At 41.4% G+C, this 22,046-nt stretch overlaps 1 non-coding gene across 1 annotated transcript; it reads left to right on the top strand.

Annotated features, from left to right (window-relative positions):
- The first annotated feature begins 15,672 nt into the window (after window positions 1-15,672).
- Window positions 15,673-15,779, top strand: LOC141593233 (small nucleolar RNA R71). The gene has a single exon (XR_012521335.1). It is a non-coding gene; the product is annotated as a small nucleolar RNA R71 (small nucleolar RNA).
- The last annotated feature ends 6,267 nt before the right edge of the window (window positions 15,780-22,046 follow it).

The following is a 22,046-nucleotide window of genomic DNA, read 5'->3' as shown; positions in this document are numbered from 1 at the left end:
AAATTCCGAGCAAGAATAATCCCAAAATTAAGGTTACAGTAGAGAGTAATGAAGTACGCAGTAAAGGTTTTTTTGATAGATAAAAAGATAGATCCTAATGACCTAGTAGAGCGTGCTTAAATAGCAAAGTAATTAAGTTTAGCATAATTAAACATAACACGGGCTGTTTTAAAGCCCATAATGACGAAACCACCCGATCGAGTGGATTAAAACCACTCGATCGAGCAAACTCCTCAGCAAATCTACTCGATCGAGTAGAAAGTTACTCGATCGAGTAACTGGCCTTTCTGCAAGATAAGGATCGAGTGGAAAACCACTCGATCGACCACCAGAGGACGTAGAAACCACTCGATCGAGTGGTAAAACAGCTCGATCGAGTTCTTTAACTTCAAATCAGCTCATGTCCGTCACCGAATGCCTCGTAATCCGTGCCATGACGCTTCCAAATGCAGTATCTTACTCTGGGACAATCCCGTCTCCTCTAAATGCATGCAAAAAGAACGAAAAAGAGTACGATTCCACTACTTTCACGTTCATTTCAACAAAATGGACAAAACGAACCAAAGTAGCCAATTCGGGGCAAAATACTATAAAAACAGTATAAAAATTCATCGAAATACGTGCTAAAATAGGCTAAAAAGACTATATAAAAAGCACGTATCAAATCTCCCCAAACCGAACCTTTACTCGTCCTCAAGTAACCTCAAAACTAAACTAATGGAATGGAAATGATAACTCAGAGCTAGCTTAACTTGTCTACTTGAACCAATTTAATGCAACAAAAACTAACAGTTAAAGCTAAACAGTCAATACGCAAACGAATTATAAGCTGTTCAGAAATATAGCCAACCTATCGACCTTGCAAGACCAACAAAATCGGACTCTCTCGTGGTCACTCTTCTCTCATGAAGCAAAGGGTGAATGTTATATGTAAAAGAGAGAAGAAAAGACAGGCACTCACCTAACTGCGACCTACATAGCATGCATGCAACAAAGATGAAAGACAATTCAAGTACTAATGTACACACTCCAACCAATAATGTCCGTCACAGCCGAGGGCTTACAAATAATTTGGGAATAGTGAGGTTCAGGTGAGATAGGCAAAACATGTTATGGAAATGTGGAGGTAAAAGCGTCAAGCTAGTTCCTAACAGGACCATAATGAAACCATCCGAATCTCAACTGACTGAAAAACCAAGTACAAGTGCCCTTCAATTGGCACACAACTCACTAAACTCAAACACAATCTCCTCAAAAAAAATATAGGATAAAACGGAGGAGTCAGACGGTCACAAACTTCCCTTTTTTAATACCGTCTGAATGAACCAAATCAAATAGATCAAAATTTTTTCAAAATTTTTTTTTTCTTTTTCTTTCTTTCCTTCTGACTCACGTCCAGCCTCTCTTTTTTCATTTTTTTCTTTTCCTTTTTTTTTTGTTCTCACGTTTTTTTTCTTTTTTTTTTCAATTCTTTTTTTTTTTCCTTTTACCTCCTTCCTCTATACTTACACCAACTCCATACAAGAGATACGGGCCAAAATGCAACCGGAAAACTCATACCACAAAAGAACATACTAACTAGCTTGACTAGGCAGGCTTAGTTTGGGATGTAGCTAATGGGTCAAAAAGGCAAATTTGGCTAATGTGGAGCTAAATGGGTGAAAAATATAAGAAAAGGGGAATTTGCAAGCACCTCCCTGCATGTGACACCAACCACAAACCCGAATATGTGCATTTGACGAGAAATTGAATGTCATAAATGTGCAAAAGAGACGAACATGCTATGCAAGGAGTACTACTCTCAATTCCTAATGAACTGGTCATGAATGTCACCAGTTATGGCTCTAATATCTCAGAATTTTTCAAGTAGTTTGCCGATTTATCAGGTCAAGTCTAAACAGTCATCTATATTTGAACAGAAACTCGTAGACTATGCGTATGACAAAGCTAAAAACTATCAATAAAGTGCAAGGCTCAAGTAAAATGACAAGTTATAGTGCATTATCATCACGGAAATCTACCGTTCCGACTCAACCTATATGCAAAAATAAACGTGAATTTTTTGATTTTTTTGAATTTTCTAATTTTTTTAATGAAAACAAACAACAATGCAAGCTGAAAAAGAAACGTGAATGCAAAACAAATGCAAGTGCAGACTCAAAAGGATGCAATACCCTCTCCAAACCAAAACGGACAACGCCCTCGTTGTCCTCCAGCATACACCAGCAGATAAATATAGGGGAACGGGAATATACAACCAACAAATAAAAACAATAAATATAAAGGAGACAAAATAAAAGAGTAAGAAATACATTCAAAAAACGAACTTCCCCAAACCAGCCAGAAAACTGGGGAAGTGAGTAGACCAGTAGCTACTCGTCGTCGTCGTCACTGCTGTCACGGATCTCCTCCACCGTGAACTCTGGGTCTCTCTCCTCCTCTTTTCTCCTCCGCTCCTCAGCACGAGCTCTCTCCACTGCCACCTCTGGGTCCTCCTCCTCCTCCTCGTCAGCAGTCTCCGGGTACCCCTCAGCTGGGAACCGGAAGAAAGAAGGGTGTGGCCAACCCTCTAGGATCGGACGGTGTCGCCGCAAGTGGTACTCGTACAGAGGGTGCAAGGCAAGAACCAAGTCCCTCTCCATACGAGCCTGACGCGCTGCAACCTCAAGCAACAAATCGTAAACTGCGCCCCCTTGGTCCAGGACCGCGGGCGCCACAAAAGGAGGAGGTGGTACGAAAGTAGCCGGTAAGACCGGCTCAGTCTGTGTCTGGTTAGTGGGAGTGGGAGTAGGAGTGGTAGTAGTAGTGGGAGTGGGGGTCGGATCAGGAGTAGCCGTGGAAGGCTGGGCACTCCCTGAAGGTGTGGACCCCTCTCCAGTCTCAAGTCGCTGCTTCTTGGCGGCGGGTGCAGTGGGAGTAGGTCGGAGTGGAAGGTGAAAGTCAGGCAGTGGTGGCGGACGGTGGCCCTTTGCAACAAAGGGGCAAGGGCTCAAGATGGGGAGAGTCTCACAAGGTAAGTCAACGACAAGGAGCCGTCTATCTTCCAAGTCCGGTAGTCCAGGGTAAGCCAATGCTTTGAGAGCATGGCGTCCGGACTCGCAGCCTCTCTCCGTGAGGTACCGCAAGTCACGAGGCCAAACGGGAAAAAGAGAACGGCAAGAATGGTGGCTATGCCACCGCAGTAATAGTTCCCGTCTCCTTCACCCCCGCTCAAAGGTACTTTGGGCGGTCAAGTAAGCTATGTTGAAGGTAAAAGGACCTTCACAATCAACGTTCAGGTAACCGCCCAGGATGGAGAGCTCGGTGTTAGTCATGTTGTTCGGCTCCTTTCGGCCGAAAATAGTGCTCCCCATCAGCCTAAGGAAACAACGGACAGGGGGAAGGTGGACCTGATGGAGCTTTCGCTCCTGGTAGGTAGTTTGAGCTAAAGTCCGCCACAGCTGGCGGTGGACCTTCCTAGGGGCAACAGTCACGCCCGTAGAGGAAAGGCCAAGTATCCTACCAAACTCCGCTAAGGTCATCGGGAAGGTCCGGTTAAACAACCGGAAGGACACTGAAGAACAATCGGGGTCAGTCTCGTACGCCCCAGGAGAAGGTAAAGGAGCTGAGAAACTCGAGGCTCAGCTCCAGAAAAGTGCGGCCGCTCATAGTGATGAGCCCGGCCATCCCCGTGGCCCGCAGTAGGTCACAAACCGACTCGTAAATACCGAGTCTCACAAGTGCCGTTTTCTCTAGAAAACGGGAAGGTACATGCACACAGCGTACTAAATGAAAAATTTTCTTGCGATGTAAAACGTTAACGAAATGTACTTGTGGGTAGTCTGGGTAAGGGTCAAGGGAAGTGTCACCTCGGACCGTGACTGTGCTAGAAGTAGAAGCAGCAGCCGCTGTAGAAGTGCTAGGAGCGGAAGCAGAGGGTACTGGAGCTGGTGCAGCTCGGGACTATCTACGACCCCGGCCTCTGGAACTCAAAGCAGAAGCCCGTGAAGCGACGGTGTGAGGAACCAGGGCTGCTCTGAAGGCAGTTGCGACTGCTGGCGAGTCCGCCACAGGTGTAAAAGTAGAAGCTGGTGCAGAGGTAGTGGCTGTTGTGGTCACCACTGAAGAGGGACTAGCAGCTGTGCTAACAGTGGTGGTGACCGTAGAAGAAGTGGCAGCATGAACTAAGCTAGCAGGAGCAAAAACTGTCCCTGCAGCTGAAACTAGAAACACTGGGGCTGCAGTGGTGACTAAGGCGGAGGCAGTGGCAATAGCAGAGGCCACTGTCTCACTCAAAGACGGACTAGAGGTGGAGCTGGTAGAAGGGAGAGAACTAGACTCCATCCTGTAACAAGGGTAGGGGGCATGATAAGAAAAATAGTGGCTAACAGAGGCTAAAACAGCAGGAAATCAGCATGTTAAACCAGAAAAACTCCCCTACCAGTCGAAAATTTTCGACCTACAGCACATAAATCCCAACAATTCCTCAAACAAGTTTGAATAGCATCATGTAAATGGCGATAAGGGGGCATAACAGTCAACAACAACAGCATGTAAGTGTCAACTGAGGTTAAGTAAGACAAGGTAGCATGTGAACCCGTCTGACAGTCGAAAATTCGACTGAGGCAGCCCTAATCGCGAAAATTCGCGCAATAATCGAATCGAGGCATGTTAAGCATGTTAAACATTCTACACTCAGCAGCAATATCGCAACAATGAAGCTACATAGACAAATGACAGCAGCAATAGTCCGTCTGACAATCGAAATTTTTGACTATCCTGAACACAAATCGCAAAAATTCATGTAGAATTAAAATTAAACATGTAACAGCAGCGAGGAATTGCGGTTGATCGTCAAGCAAGAGGAACAAGGGCAATAAACACAATTAAAGTCGAAAAATTTCGACTAACTGTGGATTTTCGAAACCCTAGAAACAATTTACCTCATAATAATTCGAAAAAACGAAATTAAGATGCATAGCGGATGGAAGAATCACTTACTTGATGATAATAGACCTACAATATGCAATTAATCTTCAATAAACAAGCAAAAGAGGCGATTTTTCGATCACAAAACCGCAAACCCTAACCCTCTTTGAAAACCGTGTAAATGGACACCAATCAAGGGGAAAATAAGGGGCTATGAGAGATTAATTAGCAAACAAGAGATTGTAGGTGGCGGATTGGAGATTGGGCAAGAAAATATGGGGATTTGGGGTGAGTTTGATCGCAATAAGGGGTTGAGATGACGAAAATAGGGGATGAATGAATAAAAAAACAAAAAGAAAGAGTTTAAAGTAAAAAACTCCCTGCGTCCTGTTCATTTCACTCGATCGAGTGGTTTTAAACCACTCGATCGAACACTTGGATGCTTCAGCTGCTCGATCGAGTAGAAATCTACTCGATCGAGTAATCCCCTTTATTGCTTTACTCGATCGACTGGAAAAAGTGCTCGATCGACCATATTTTCACTCGATCGAGTACAAAAAGTACTCGATCGAGCTCTTTTCTCGCGTAAGCTCTTGAATTTTGTCAATTCTTCCTTGGAATGCGTAAAACTTCCCCAAACCTGCATAAAAATACGTGCAAAAATATCCCAAAATACCGAATACGCATAAGAACAGTCTATAGTCTTAAATCTACGCTAAAAGTAGTCTATAAACTAATTGTCCTAATAAAAGCAATAAAATAAATTCAACGGAAAATTCAAAAATTATTTATTACAAGGTGTTACATGGGGCATTTCCCCGCTCAATTCCCAAAGCAATTCAGTAGCCCCTTGAAGGGCTCCTGACTGGAGGACATCACCTCAGCAACATTGACTGTCTTCTTCAATTTCCATGAGCATGAATTATCATTTGAAACGGTAGGAGGGGAATAGTTCACATCCACATAAGCGCGAACTTTCCTCGTCCTTGCTCCTCTATCACCATCTTTAGCATCCTTACTTTCAATTTGATTGATAGCAGTTGCACAACATCCTTTGACAGCTCCTTCATTGCTTTCATCCGCACTGCGCAAAGAAGGAAAACAGACGAACTTTCCTCCTTTTTGCTCTCAGTCTGAGGCGGAGGGGTAACAATTGCAGCACAATACTCCAAATTTTCATCTGGAGCGTCAGTAATAGGATCAATAGAAGAGAGAACATTGCAAGGCTGAGCTTGCATGGGAGCCCTCCGGGACTTAGACTGATGAAAGATCAGCTCCTCGTCCCCTACCTGAAAGGTCAAAGTCTTCCCCCCGACGTCTATAACTGCACAGGCAGTGGACAAAAATGGTCTCCCTAAAATAATAGGGGTGTGTGCATCTTCGGGGATGTCTAAGACAACGAAATCAACGGGAATAAAGAACCTCCCGATCCTCACAGTAATGTCTTCTACTATGCCTAGTGGCCGTGATATACTATGGTCGGCCATCCGACCGTCATGTTAGTGCAACTCGGCTTTGTCAAACCAAGTCTCTTAGCCAGAGACAGCGGTAAGACGCTCACGCTAGCGCCTAAATCGCATAGCGCATTATCAATCAAATAGTTACCGATATGGCACGGAATTGAAAAACTACCCGGGTCCGACTGCTTAGGAGGTAACTTATTTTGAAATAGGGCTGACCCCACCTCAGTCAAAGCTACTGTCTCACTATCACTAATGATCCTCTTACGACTCAAAATTTCTTTCATAAACTTAAGATTAGAGGGTACCTTTGTCAGCAACTCGGTGAATGGCACAGTGACTTCCAAGCTTTTCAGAAGTTCAACAAATTTGCCGAATTGTTGATTGGCCATTGTATTCTGCAGTCGTCTCGGGAAGGGAACTGTAATAGGTATCTCAGGTCCCTTGTTTCTCTCTTCCAATGTGTCATCCAGAGCAAGTTCTGTATCCTTTGGACGCTTCTTACCTCTCGAATGAGGTCTTTCCGGTGATTTATCGCTTAAACGAGCACTAGCAGGCTCTCGAATAAGCTTCCCGTCATCAAAATTACTCGATCGACCAATATACCCATTCGATCGAGCAGTTTCCTCATCAATGTCAGTCGATCGAGTAAAATTTCCAATCGATCGATCAACTCCACTTTGCTCTTCACTCGATCGAGTAGAAAAACTACTCGATCGACATTCTGCATTTCCTGTTCACTCGATCGAGTGGTATTTTCACTCGATCGACCAGTTTCGTCCCTAGATTTGCTCGATCGACCACCTGAAACCAGTCGATCGAGCACTTGCTTTGCCGTGAGCTCATTTTCTTCGCCAGAATACTGTTCACCATCGATTCTGACTCTCCTTGGGTCTGATTTCTGCATTTCCGGTCCCTCATATGAATGACCGCTTCTCAGATTGATAAAATTTACCGTCTCGTGTGGATTCTTCTCATTTTGAGTTGGTAATTGACCCTGCTTCCTTGTGGATTGGTTCATGGCTAGTTGGGCAACTTGAGTTTCAAGTGCCTTTATGGAAGCATCTTTCTGTTGATCACTCAGCTGAAACTGCTTCGTAAAAGCTTGCAACATAAACTTAAGCTCACCAATTTCACTCACCCCACCGGAAGATGATGCACCGTGGTTAGGAGGAGTAAAGGAAGGAGGCTTCTGATAGCCTTGTTGATTCTTGTGCGGATGGACATAAGGCTGCTGCTGGTGCGGAGGTGTAGGATTGAGCACATTCTGACTAGTTGATGTGAACATTATTTGCGCACATTTAGTCCCCTAATTGAGCCTATTTTGCATACTATTATAACATTCTATGGCCATTTTACCCGTCAAAACCTTCCTATTTGCTTTTCTATCTCATTTCATATATTTTGTAGAAAAGGAGATAATAAGGCGGAAATTCCCGTCTTTCGTGCATATTTGGAAGCTTATTGATGATATTAGATGGACTAGTATGAAGAGGAGACAAGAATGATGACCAATGATGTAGGAATAAAGAATATATAGAAGGGTCATAAGGTTTAAAGCAAGGAGGAAAAGCAAGGAAGCCATTCATGAAGAAAATTGCTCGGAACGCAAACCAAGAGTTGCTCCTTTGGCTCTGAGAATATGTTACATGGAACGGCGTCGAAAAATCAAGCGATCTAGGCTTTTGAATCACTCCAATAGGAGTCCGGATGAGAAAATGACGTCCGTTTTACAATCCGAGGTCAAACAAAGAAGCTGTTCGGGAATCCGCGCGTCCCGAGACAAATCCGCCCGTCTTCCTCAGGACGCCCGTCTTCCCTACAAGACGCCCGTCTTTTGGCTGGGAAAAACAAGAAATTTCGCTGGAAGAGAATCCGCCCGGATTCCCTACAATCCGCCCGGATTCCCCTGCCACAATCCGCCCGGATTCCTCCACAGCACAATTTCGTCTTCTCCAAGCTACAAAGAAAGAAGCCCTTCCTTCGAAAAATACCGGCTCCTCCTTGCTCAATCTAAAAAGTGTAATTACTATTTTAGCCTTAGTTAACCCTAAATGCATCCACCTAATTTCCACTATAAATACCTCATCTTTGTAATTAATCAAGCATGTTGTTTTTAGGAGGAAATTCTCTTAGATTAGATTAGGAGTAGATTAGAATAGATTACTCTTTAATCTTTCCACAAATCTCACATTAATCTCTCCTTAATTATTGTTCAAGTTTATTATTCAAGTTTATTATTGGGTAATTGAAGATTATTGGGTTATTATTGGGAGATTGACAACCTTCCATCAATCATCAAGTTCTTCTATTATTCTTTGCATTATTATTTGGATCACCTCAAGTTTGGTATAATTACTTTACTCTTTAATCTTTATTGTTTATTTCTTCATTCTATTATCATGTTTATACTTGTTGTGATGATTGACATCATTAATGACATGTTTCCCACGATAATGAGTGAGTAGTTTCTTTAGCTAGGATTAATGGGTAATTAGGGGAAATCAACATGGGATTGATTCATGCTTAATCTAATATGTTTTCATAATCAAATTGCTTGCTTGTTGTGATGTCAACTTTATGCACATGTTATGTTTGATGAAATGCTAAGCCTATGAATCCTTGCATTTTTACCATCTCTTATCTACTCAACTTGACTCGTAAGATATAAACCAACTCGAGTCTTGTTAGATCATGCATAGAAGTTGAATAGGAGGAAAGTAAGTCGACTTGTAGGTGTTGTACAATCTAATCGATTCGGCTCCGGGACCCAACTCTCCCTATGAACCGTAAGACATAACCCAACTCGGTTCCTCCACAACATTAATTGCTTGCAACTTTGTAAACATGTTTGTATGATCAACACCATGAATCCCCTATGACCCCATGATATCCTAGCACTTTTTATCATTTGTTTACATCTTTCCTTTTATTGCTCGTTCTACTTTATTGCTTTTATTAGTCTAAGACACAACTACAAACCCAAACAAATCGTGACACTAGCATAAATTGAGATAGATAGACTTAGAACCCAAAGCACACCGTCCCATGGATCGACCTCGACTTACCGCTAACTAGTAGTTTGTTGAGTATTATAAATGTGTTTGATTGGATGAGTGACGACATCAACCGGATCAAAATGGCGCCGTTGCCGGGGATGGTGCTATGTGATTAAGTTCTTACTTGTTTGTCTATTTTGATTTTGCTTTAACCTTGAGGAACTTGTTCCTCAAGGATTGTTTTTACCGTTTTCTTGTAGTTTCCTTGTTTGTAGTTATATCTTTGTCCTAGTTTTGATGATGACCGAAGGCTTGGCACATGGTGTGGTGAATCTTTTGAGTATGACTACCATGGGTATGGGGAGTTTTTGGAGCAAGTTGAAACAAACCTACCTTACAACTCATACAATGAAAGTCCTAACCACTACCCCAACTTTTCTTACCAAAGCCCCCACATCCAACATCCACAACAACCACCCTCCCAAAACCCACTTTACAATCAATGCCAAATGTCATCCTACAATGAACACCCATACCACCAAATTCCCATGTACCCACAACAAGAGAATGAGCATAATCTTGACATGCAAGGCGTGGTTCTCCAAATGTTAAGGTGCCAACAAAATCTCTTCATAAAAATGCTAGAAGAGACCCAAGCTAGGGACAATGTTCTCAAAAACATTGTTACTAATGGTGAGAAGTTGGCAAATCAAATTGCCCAAATAGAAGCCACCCAAATGCTAAATGAAGAAGAAGGGGAAAATAATGAGGGTGAAGAAGAATTTGGATTGCATTATGAAGCTACTCTTGTGAATCCCCCACCACCTCCTAAATTCATAAGTATTGAACACCCCATATTCCAACTTGTACCCAACTTTACAAACATTCATGATAGATGTGAATATGAAGATTTTACTTTTGAGGAAGGGGAGTGCTTGATTGATTATAGACCAAGAGTGGATGATGAATTGAAGCATGATGAAGTTGGGGTGGAGAGCAATGATGAATGTGAGTTGAAGGCCAATTATGAGACAAGCACTTTGTCTAAATTGTCTAATGAATCTAGCTCACACACTAGCCTTGCTTCTCCAATTTGGGATACCTATGATGATGATGATGAGGAAGACCTCCCACCACAATTTCCCTCTATGACCCATGTAGAGGAAGAGTGCTCCCTTGGCACTTATGGGAGTGAAGGTAAAACTTGGAAAGAAGAGGTTGATGAATTTGAACTTGCTATCTTTGGAGAATTGAGAGGCCAAGAGGAAAACTATGATGTTGGCATCTTTGATCATAGTTTGGAAGAAATTGAAGCTCTTTTCTTTGGAAATGGTTCAAGTTCTAAGGAGGGTCAAGAAGAAAGTGAAGAAAATGAAAGCATGAATGACCTCAATAGTGAGAAGTTGACTCCTCCACATCTTATCCTTCAACTATCCCCTCATCAAAGAAATGAGAACTCTCCTTCTACTATTGAAGGATTGATGAATCAATGCTCCATCATCATAGAATTTGAAAGAGATGGTAAAGAGTGGAAGCCTCTGGGTGAATATGGGCAATACTTCATACCTTGTATTGACAAGAATCATGGGCTTGTTGGTTTGAAGCATTGTAAGAAGCCAAGTGCCAAGGGCAAAATAAATGGGAGAGTGTTCGGCAAGTTCTATTCCAAGCCAAGATGGCTAAACTACGTTTTGACATCGCCAATCTCCTATTTGTGCTTATATGAAGCCCATTCAAAAGCCTTTGACCGGTTGTTGAGAGCATTAAGCAACATGGACAACATCAATAATCATGGCAACAAGGAATGAGTTTGGTGGAGTCCTCCCTCAAACCACCATTTGTAAGATATCCTTTCCTTTCACTTTGCATTACATTTACACTTGCATTTAGTTATATACATATACGTTTAGCTTGCATTTGTATTATATTTCATATTGCATTTGCATTAGTTAGTTCATTTAAATTAGTTTGCATTGAATATATCTCACATGATTCATGTAGATAGTTGCATATAGACTAGAATTCATGCATAATCACTAATGACCAATCCTATTCTTTTCTACACTAGAAATAGTGTTTAAATCGGTTTGGGGAGGTTTGATCATAAGTGACCATAGTCTACTAGAAAACATGCATCACTTAGTATAGATTAGATTGCATTCATTTGTTATATATGTCATATAGAATTGCATTTAGTTAGAGCATGCATTCATTCATATCATATCATTGCATTTGCACTTTAATTTCAAAAAAAAAAAAAAAAATCCAAAATCCAAAAACATGTATTTCTTTTTCATTCCTACTCCTACATGTACATTGAGGACAATGTCCAAAATAAAGTGGGGGATGGGAATTTATATTCCAAAAATGCATAAAAATTGAAAAATTTCGAAAAATCACAAAAATATGTCTTTTAATTTCATAAAAACAAAAACCATAAAAATTTGAAAAATTGAAAAATCCAAAAACAAGTTCATTTCCTTTGTAGTGTAGACTTGTATATATTGTTTTGTATATATTGTGTTTGTTCATCCTTTTTCACATTGATTGACTACGCCATACCCGAGACATGAGGATATTGAAGACCGCATGGTATGATCTTTCCAATCTCCCTTTTCCTCTTTATGTTAATGACTATGTGGCTTTATTTTGATTGATGCGGTAAAAACAATGTGAACTTAGGACTTGCATTTAGTTTATATGGCATATTAGTTGGTAGAATCATTTGCATTAGGATGTTTATATGCTAGTTGCATCATGGCATGTAGTTTGCATGTTAGAAAATTTTTGCGAAACCGTCTATTTGGGAAGCTTGACAAGTGTATATAGGCCCTAGTAGATGCTTTTTCTTCTTAAGACTTTGCTTGTTAGTATACTTGTAAAACACCCTAGGATGTGTCATGCTAGTATCCTTTGACCCATGGATTAAGGCCTAGTCAAGAGTACCTTGTGGTGTGATAACTCCTTGGCTACCGTTTATTCCAAGGTGACCCTTGAAACCATGCATGCAACCATCATCCATGTTCTACCACATTTTTGTCATCAAAGGGAATGGGCACAAAAAGAAATCAATTTGAGTTCAATGAAATGAAAAGTGAAAGAAAGTTTGCAAAAATGCATCAAATGAAAAGAGGAGCAAAAATAGAACTCATATGCTTCAAATATAAGCCACCCTCACTACATATGGGGTGACTTTGAAAATGTTCAAAAGAAATGCAAAGAAAAGTTGAAAGTTGTCAAGTGTTGAAATGCTAAAAATCAAAAGAAATGGCAAGAAAGTGTTCTCAAATGTTATATGCCACAAGAAATTGGGGGGAAAAACAAAAACGAAAGCAAACCCCCAAATTGAAACTCAAATATCTATTGATCCCTTTATCCATCGTATCCATTTTTGTGTATGGTAGAGAGGGGACGACCCTTCTTCTTGTCTAGGCAAGAGGGGGAATTCCGCGATCCTCCAGTATTTCTAACACCATAGGGAGTCTATTCTTGACAAAAGCATTTAACGATTGAGGACAAAGGTACCCTAGCTTGACACAACTTGGAGGTGATTTATTGGTATCCTTCTAGGCTTAGTAGTTTGAAGAAATTGTATCTATGAAGGAGTGTGTACCCTTGAATTGCTTCCCTTGTAGATAATTTCCGCCACTTAGATGAGGAAAGTGGCTATTCTTTTGTAGATGCATCCATTACTTGATTTTGTGTGCTTAATGATTGGATGTGTCGCCATTTTGGCAAGACCCACCTTGCCTTGCAAGAAAGCATCCTACCTCATGGTTGTCTTGTTGTGAGTTGAAGAGGCGGAGTGAGACCCGCTAATTGTCTCATATCGGTTATGTTATTAGGTTAGTTTAAATAAAGGTCTAGTTTTAGTCACCTCTTTACTCGGGACGAGTAAAGGTTCGGTTTGGGGATATTTGATGTGAACATTATTTGCGCACATTTAGTCCCCTAATTGAGCCTATTTTGCATACTATTATAACATTCTATGGCCATTTTACCCGTCAAAACCTTCCTATTTGCTTTTCTATCGCATTTCATATATTTTGTAGAAAAGGAGATAATAAGGCGGAAATTCCCATCTTTCGTGCATATTTGGAAGCTTATTGATGATATTAGATGGACTAGTATGAAGAGGAGACAAGAATGATGACCAATGATGTAGGAATAAAGAATATATAGAAGGGTCATAAGGTTTAAAGCAAGGAGGAAAAGCAAGGAAGCCATTCATGAATAAAATTGCTCGGAACGCAAACCAAGAGTTGCTCCTTTGGCTCTGAAAATATGTTAGATGGAACGGCGTCGAAAAATCAAGCGATCTAGGCTTTTGAATCACTCCAATAGGAGTCTGGATGAGAAAATGACGTCCGTTTTACAATCCGAGGTCAAACAAAGAAGCTGTTCGGGAATCCGCGCGTCCCGAGACAAATCCGCCCGTCTTCCTCAGGACGCCCGTCTTCCCTACAAGACGCCCGTCTTTTGGCTGGGAAAAACAAGAAATTTCGCTGGAAGAGAATCCGCCCGGATTCCCTACAATCCGCCCGGATTCCCCTGCCACAATCCGCCCGGATTCCCTACAATCCGCCCGGATTCCCCTGCCACAATCCGCCCGGATTCCCTACAATCCGCCCGGATTCCTCCACAGCACAATTTCGTCTTCTCCAAGCTACAAAGAAAGAAGCCCTTCCTTCGAAAAATACCGGCTCCTCCTTGCTCAATCTAAAAAGTGTAATTACTATTTTAGCCTTAGTTAACCCTAAATGCATCCACCTAATTTCCACTATAAATACCTCATCTTTGTAATTAATCAAGCATGTTGTTTTTAGGAGGAAATTCTCTTAGATTAGATTAGGAGTAGATTAGAATAGATTACTCTTTAATCTTTCCACAAATCTCACATTAATCTCTCCTTAATTATTGTTCAAGTTTATTATTCAAGTTTATTATTGGGTAATTGAAGATTATTGGGTTATTATTGGGAGATTGACAACCTTCCATCAATCATCAAGTTCTTCTATTATTCTTTGCATTATTATTTGGATCACCTCAAGTTTGGTATAATTACTTTACTCTTTAATCTTTATTGTTTATTTCTTCATTCTATTATCATGTTTATACTTGTTGTGATGATTGACATCATTAATGACATGTTTCCCACGATAATGAGTGAGTAGTTTCTTTAGCTAGGATTAATGGGTAATTAGTGGAAATCAACATGGGATTGATTCAAGCTTAATCTAATATGTTTTCATAATCAAATTGCTTGCTTGTTGTGATGTCAACTTTATGCACATGTTATGTTTGATGAAATGCTAAGCCTATGAATCCTTGCATTTTTACCATCTCTTATCTACTCAACTTGACTCGTAAGATATAAATCAACTCGAGTCTTGTTAGATCATGCATAGAAGTTGAATAGGAGGAAAGTAAGTCGACTTGTAGGTGTTGTACAATCTAATCGATTCGGCTCCGGGACCCAACTCTCCCTATGAACCGTAAGACAAAACCCAACTCGGTTCCCCCACAACATTAATTGCTTGCAACTTTGTAAACATGTTTGTATGATCAACACCATGAATCCCCTATGACCCCATGATATCCTAGCACTTTTTATCATTTGTTTACATTTTTCCTTTTATTGCTCGTTCTACTTTATTGCTTTTATTAGTCTAGGACACAACTACAAACACAAACAAATCGTGACACTAGCATAAATTGAGATAGATAGACTTAGAACCCAAAGCACACCGTCCCATGGATTGACCTCGACTTACCGCTAACTAGTAGTTTGTTGAGTATTATAAATGTGTTTGATTGGATGAGTGACGACATCAACCGGATCACTAGTCCACCTCAGATTGGGATGGACTGCCCCTTGATTATTGTAATAGGAACCCCCTCCTTGCCTATATTGCTGAAAGGCAAGGACTTGTTCCTTCTCTACAAGACAGCCAACAGCAGAGTGACCATCATTACCTCCACATCTATCACAAGAAACTGTCTCTCCCCTAGTAAGAACATGGACCGTCTGAGGCTCCCCAACAGCTTGTAATTCCAACTTGTCGAACCTAGCATTCATGGTCTCCAGCTGAGCCAAAACCTGCTTATCACCTGCATGAACTATCCTAATCCCATCCCTCGGGTTTCCATATTCAGCACTGTGATTAGCCATTTGTTCAGTAAGAGACCACCCCTTATCATCATCGGTGTTCTCTTGGAATCTCCCACTAGATGCCGCATCAAGTATGGCTCTGTGGTCATCATACAACCCATTGTAGAACTGATTGGCTAGGAACCATGGGTCAAAACCATGGTGAGGAATAGACCTCACCAACTTCTTGAATCGTGACCATGCCTCATAGAAACTTTCATCGGGAGCCTGTCTGAAACTAGTAATCTTGGCCCTCAGCAAATTGGTGCATTGTGGAGGGAAATATCTCTTGTAAAATGCAAGAGCAAGAGACTCCCAATCTGTAACCCCAGCAGCTATGCGGTCCAAGTCAGTCAGCCACTCCCTGGCTGAATCAGCTAAAGAGAAAGGAAATAGAACCTCCTTAATCTTATCTTGAGTTACCCCCTTAGTGGCGGGGATAGTAGAACAGTAATCGGTAAAGGTCTCCATATATATGCTTCCTCGGATCTTCACCTGCCACACCTCTATAGATATTCCTCTCCACCAGATTGATATAAGAAGGACGGATATCAAAGGTGTTCCCATCCTCAGTCTGGAGATTGAAACCTTTGGGAATAGAAGAGGCTTTAGGCACTGAATGACTAGAAAGTTTAGGCATCTTTACTGTAGAAATCGGACTGTCTTCCGTGAAAAGAAAATGATCAAGCTCTGGCTCGAAAGTACTCAAGTCTTCCTTTCGTGATTTCCTTATCAGACGGAGTCTATGCCTGAATAATCTCTCCGGCTCTGAATCAGCTGAAACTAATTCACACCTGTCTGACCTGGGCATAAACAACACTGAAAGAAAATAATAAGAACGGCCTCAAGGAATAGGAATTCCCTGAGACGGATAAAATAAACGGAACGAAAAACAAATAGGGCAATTGCCTCCCCGACAACGGCGCCAAAATTTGACACGTCTGTCGTATACCTGTCAAAAATAAACTAACTCAACTAACTATATATCTAGGGAAGTCAGGTCGATCTCCACAGGGAGGCAAGATATTTGTAGAAGTCCGTCTATTTGGTCACAAATGGGGGGGGGGTGTTTGATTTGTTATCTAAACTACGAGTTTCAAAGGAAAGAGAAATAAAGGGCAAGAGCAATAAAGGCAGGAAATGAGTTTAAACTATCAGATAAAGAGGGACATGTCAGGATTTCGGTTCACTACGGCAGTCCAGTGACTCAGCAGTAAATGACTCAGACGAATTAATGTAAGACGGATGTTGAAAGGTCCTCTCAGTCCACTTTCTATCCTAAAATACCGCTAACTTAACTTTCATTCTCGTCAGGGTAGTCTACTGTTCATAGCAGGCCTATTTAGTCCAATCTTTCGATCTAGGATTAATTTTATCCAGATTAACGGTTAACTTAGAAGTGTGCACTCAACTAAGTCGAATAAATACAATTAAATTGCTATGGTGACAGAGCCTTGTAATCAATTCGTCTAATTCATTTACTACATCGTCACTTTCCTACCGCAGATCCCCTAATCCCAACATGAGAGGGGTTTATCTACTCATATCACTAATTAAACTAACAGCAGATAATATTCCAGCAGTAAACATAATGAAAGAACAATTAAATAGCATAAAAGAGAATTAGGGCAGAAGAATAAATGCAACGAAATGAGAGATTAAAGCAAACAAAAGATTAATTATTAATAAGAGAAGAGAAGCAATTACAATCAATGCGAATCCGGCGTAAAGAACACAAATTCCGAGCAAGAATAATCCCAAAAGTAAGGTTACAGTAGAGAGTAATGAAGTACGCAGTAAAGGTTTTTTTGATAGATAATTAAAAAGATAGATCCTAATGACCTAGTAGAGCGTGCTTAAATAGCAAAGTAATTAAGTTTAGCAAAATTAAACATAACACGGGCTGTTTTAAAGCCCATAATGACGAAACCACTCGATCGAGTGGATTAAAACCACTCGATCGAGCAAACTCCTCAGCAAATCTACTCGATCGAGTATAAAGTTACTCGATCGAGTAACTGGCCTTTCTGCAAGATAAGGATCGAGTGGAAAACCACTCGATCGACCACCAGAGGACGTAGAAACCACTCGATCGAGTGGTAAAACAGCTCGATCGAGTTCTTTAACTTCAAATCAGCTCAAGTCCGTCACCGAATGCCTCGTAATCCGTGCCATGACGCTTCCAAATGCGATCTCACTGGGGACAATCCCGTCTCCTCTAAATGCATGCAAAAAGGACGAAAAAGAGTACGATTCCACTACTTTCGCGTTCATTTCTACAAAATGGACAAAACGAACCAAAGTAGCCAATTCGGGGCAAAATACTATAAAAACAGTATAAAAATGCATCGAAATACGTGCTAAAATAGGCTAAAAAGACTATATAAAAAGCACGTATCAAATAGAGTGTGGGTAAGTAGCTATGTCAATGTGTGCTCCTCTTTCTTTCTTCACTTCTATTTATAATAGCTTGCCAACGGTTCCTGCAGGTTGGTTTTAGGGTTTCCTGGTAAATATGACTCGTGCCCTATTTACCCGGAAGTAGTTATTTGACTTCTTCTATCTTCCAGCCGTTGGTCTTGCTTGGTCAACTTTTCTGTGTTCTTGTTTGAGTGTTGAATGGGTCTTCCTTGTTTGTAGGGACTCTTCTTCTACAGCCTGACCGTGCTTCCCTTGTCGCCTGACTTGCTTTGATTGTGCTGCCTTTACGCCTAACGTGGTATCTTTTCAGGCTAGGCCTATTAGGTGTATGTCCTGTCTTTCCCTCCTAGTTGATGCCTGATTAGGTGTTCCAATTGTCTTGTCTTAGATGATCGTGGTTCAGGCTTAGCTTTGGGTGTCGCCTGACTTATGTCTGACGAGACAGGGTAATTCTGGGCCCAACAAATTCCCCTTATCTTCTTATTCCCAATGGATCTGGATAGGAATAAGGAGATAAAAATTCGGGCCAGGCAAAAAGGTATATAATATTTTTTACCGAAAAGAGTTAGTATTTGCTTCAACTTCTATAACGGCTAGTTTTCATAAATGAGGTAGGTTCATCAAACCCTAGGAGAGTCATGATTAGGTTTTTCCACTTGTGCTGCCCGTTTGTTTTTCCGGCTATAAATACCTTGTTCCGTCCAATTTGCTTTCATATTTTCGTTCTCCAAATTCTTCTTTCTCTCTCTATAATTCTCAAATATCAAATTTGTCTTTTTTAAAAAATCAACCTTCAATTTTAATCCTAAAAAATGGCTAGTGGAAGAAGAAAGACAGCCACATTCAAAGCTGTTGCTGAGGTTGAAAAGGTTCATGTGGTTGTTGTTGTTCCTGAAATCAACCCAGAGGATGAGGTTATGGAGGTTCCTGCCCCTCCAGAAATTCTGTCCATGACGCACAGGGGAGTTACTTATGCCCCTATGAAGGCTTTGTCTGCCTCCTTTCCTGAGGCTAATCAGTTGAAGCCTGCTTTCGAGCATTATTTAAAGGGTAGGGGTCTTCTCCCTGCTGAGGCTAAAGTTTGGGTTCCTGAAGGTGGTCCAGTCAGGGCTAATTAGTGTAGTCCGGGCTGGTTTTATATTTTTGAGTGGGCATTCAAGGGAGGTTGTCAGCTTCCACTTTCTCCATTCATGGCTGACGTTCTCAGAGCCGTCAGGGTCCCTCCTTTCCAACTTATGCCAATGGTTTGGAAAATTGTTCACTTTGTTGAACAGTTGTGTGCTAAGCACAAGCTGGTTGTTACTCTTGATGATTTTAAGAATGTCTATCATGTGAAAAGCAATTCTACTAGGCGTTTTAATCTTCGAGTTAGGTCGAAGATGGCTCATCTGATCACTAATTTTCATTATGGTGATGACAAAGGATGGGCACAGACTTATATGTTTATCAGGGCTGATTCCATTGCCCCTGATCTGGATTAACTTAGCTATCCTGCTGTTGAGGGGGGTAATTTCTTTTTCCCGCATTCAATTTTTGTTAGGGATAATTTGTTTGATTTATTTGAAAATAAGCTTACTTGATTTGTCCTTATAGTGGCTAATTGGGCTAATAATCCTGATGCTGAGGGATCAGCTGATAGGATTGCTGATTTTATGGCGTTGCCTGAGGAGGAGAGAACATGGCATGCCTGTCTGGGGCAAGCACCTATGCCTCGCTTCAAGAAAGCCAAGTTGAGCACCTATAAAGCTGTTAAGGGTGCCAAAGCTTCAGGGCTTCTTTGTCAGGTAGTAAGTTTTGTTGTCTTTGCTTTGTGAATTATTTTGCTTGAGCACATGTTTGTATTACTGATGTAGGGTCTCGTCGTGTAGTTATCATGGCTTCTTCTAGGATTGCTAGTTTTGGGCTATCCTTGGTGAAGGCAGGCGTTTCCCAAATTACTGGGGAGAAATCAGGGAGTAGCAAGGCTATAGGGAGTGACAGCACATTGCAGGTTCAGGCACTTGTCCAACAAACTCAGTTGGTGTCTCCTCTAAAGGTTGTGGTTGATGAGCCTGGTCTTGCTGAAAAGAGGAAGAGGCCTGATGAAACTTCATAGGGAGTTGATGAGATTAGGGGAGTTAGGGCCAGGCTTGATGAGGTCCAATTTGCCAAGGAACAGATCCAGGCCCATTCTTTCTTGGTTGATGATCCCTTCTATAAGTACCAGGCTGAGGAGTCTTCTGCTCGTGCTTTGGTTGCAATGTATCGTTCCAGGGATTATGCTGCTAACCTGGTTACTATGCTGAAGGAGGTGATGTTTTTTGTTTTTCTCAGTTTTGTTTTGGTTGCGTATTCTTTGTTTTGCTTTGCCTGATTGGTGGTCTTTTTGCAGAATGTAAATGATATGTTAAGGGGTGCCTGCCAGCTGGAGTCTGCGAATGGCGTCAAGGATACTCTGGACTGGGAGGTGCAATGCCTGAAGAAGGATGTTGCATCTTTAAAAACGGATTTGGAGGTGGCCAAGACGGAGAATGAGTCTTTGAAGCATGAGAATGAGGCAGGGAAAGTGCGGTTGGTGATGGAGATATCAAAGCTGGGTTCTGCTCAGGATGCTCTGAAATATCTCCAGGCCAAGCTTGACATGGTCCAAGAAGAGTTGCTGGCTGAGAAACGGGCTATGCAGGATCAGCTGAAGGTGAACGAGGAGTTGGCTGCTGAGAGGGATTTGGTGCAAGGTAGATATAAGTTTGTTGCCTTGTACTTCTTTGGTAAGGGTCGTGTAGATGCTATGAAGGAGCCTATTGAAGTCAGGCCTTACTGGAACCCTGATCAGGAGATGGGTGATCTAAATGCCACTTATCCTGACCTCTGCAAATTGCATGCTGTGACGAGGTAGATTCTCCCTCATCCAAGGAAAAGAGCGGGGAAGCTGGTGATGAAGAGGATGACGAGGAGGAAGAGGAGCCCATTGATGAAGGAATTAGCTCTGCTACTGCTTCTAAGGCAGGCTAGTTGACTTTGATTTTTAGGGTAGTTGTTTTTGTTTTGGCCCATCCAGGGGGGATGTTCCCTGGACAAACAATTTTTAGATATTGTTAATGTTTTGTCCTACCCAGGAGGGGTGTTCCCTGGGCAATTTTTGGATCTGTTTTCTTTGTTTTATTGCAATTTGAAGGCGTTTTCCTTTCCCTTTAAATATCTTGGCTTGGTATCTGAAATAATGTAATTCAAAATATTTTGTTAGGGAAATCCATGTCAGGAGGGCTTATGGCCATCAATCCTTTTTAGGAAATCATGGCTTTTTGCCTGTTAGGAGGGCTTTTTTGAGTAAGAGGGGTAGTTTCCAGTCAGGAGGGCTTATGGCCCTCAGCCTGTCAGGAGGGCTTTTTTAGACAAGTGGTCTGGTCTTTTCCACCATCGTACTTGTCTTTTTATTTTTTATACTGAGCTCAGTTTTTTGGGTCAGGCAGGCAGGTGCCAAGTTTTGTGAAGCAATTATGAGATGCTGTTTAGGTTAGGTGGAGTGGCCCTCAATCCTGAACATTTGTTTAAGCCTGTGTGTAATATACACATTATGGAAAAAAGGCGTAAAACAAGTTTTCAGGATTCAACATAGTAAGAATATAATAGGCAGACATGGTAGAATTTGTACTTAAGTAAAGTAGGCAGATATTTAGGCAAGATAGCAGGTAGCAGAGAAACATAGCATGTTAAGGTCACATGATTCTATTCAGGGGTTTTCCGTATAAAACTTTAGTCAGGCAAGATAGAAAGTTAATGGCCTTACCTGATTTGGATCATAGGATATTAGGTTTATACATGGAATAGTTTTAGGTGGGAAATGTTCCAAGATCTGGGGATCATTTATCCGTCCAGAGTTTGTAGCCTATAGGATCCCTTTCCTACTATTGAATCAATCAGGTAAGGTCCTTCTTATGTAGGAGCTAGCTTGCCAGCATTTTTGTCCTTAGTGTTAGGGAAGACTTTTCGTAGGACCAGGTCTCCTTCTTTGAATACCCTGATGTTTACATTTTTGTTGTAGCTTCTGGCTACTGTTTGCTGGTAGGAAGCTATCCTGATCTTGGCTGCATCCCTCAACTATTCAGCCAGGGTCAGGCTATCCTGTAG

This window comes from Silene latifolia, chromosome 7 (genome assembly GCF_048544455.1).
Source record: "Silene latifolia isolate original U9 population chromosome 7, ASM4854445v1, whole genome shotgun sequence".
Lineage (NCBI taxonomy): Eukaryota > Viridiplantae > Streptophyta > Magnoliopsida > Caryophyllales > Caryophyllaceae > Silene > Silene latifolia.
This window is presented reverse-complemented; position numbering and strand designations above follow the sequence as displayed.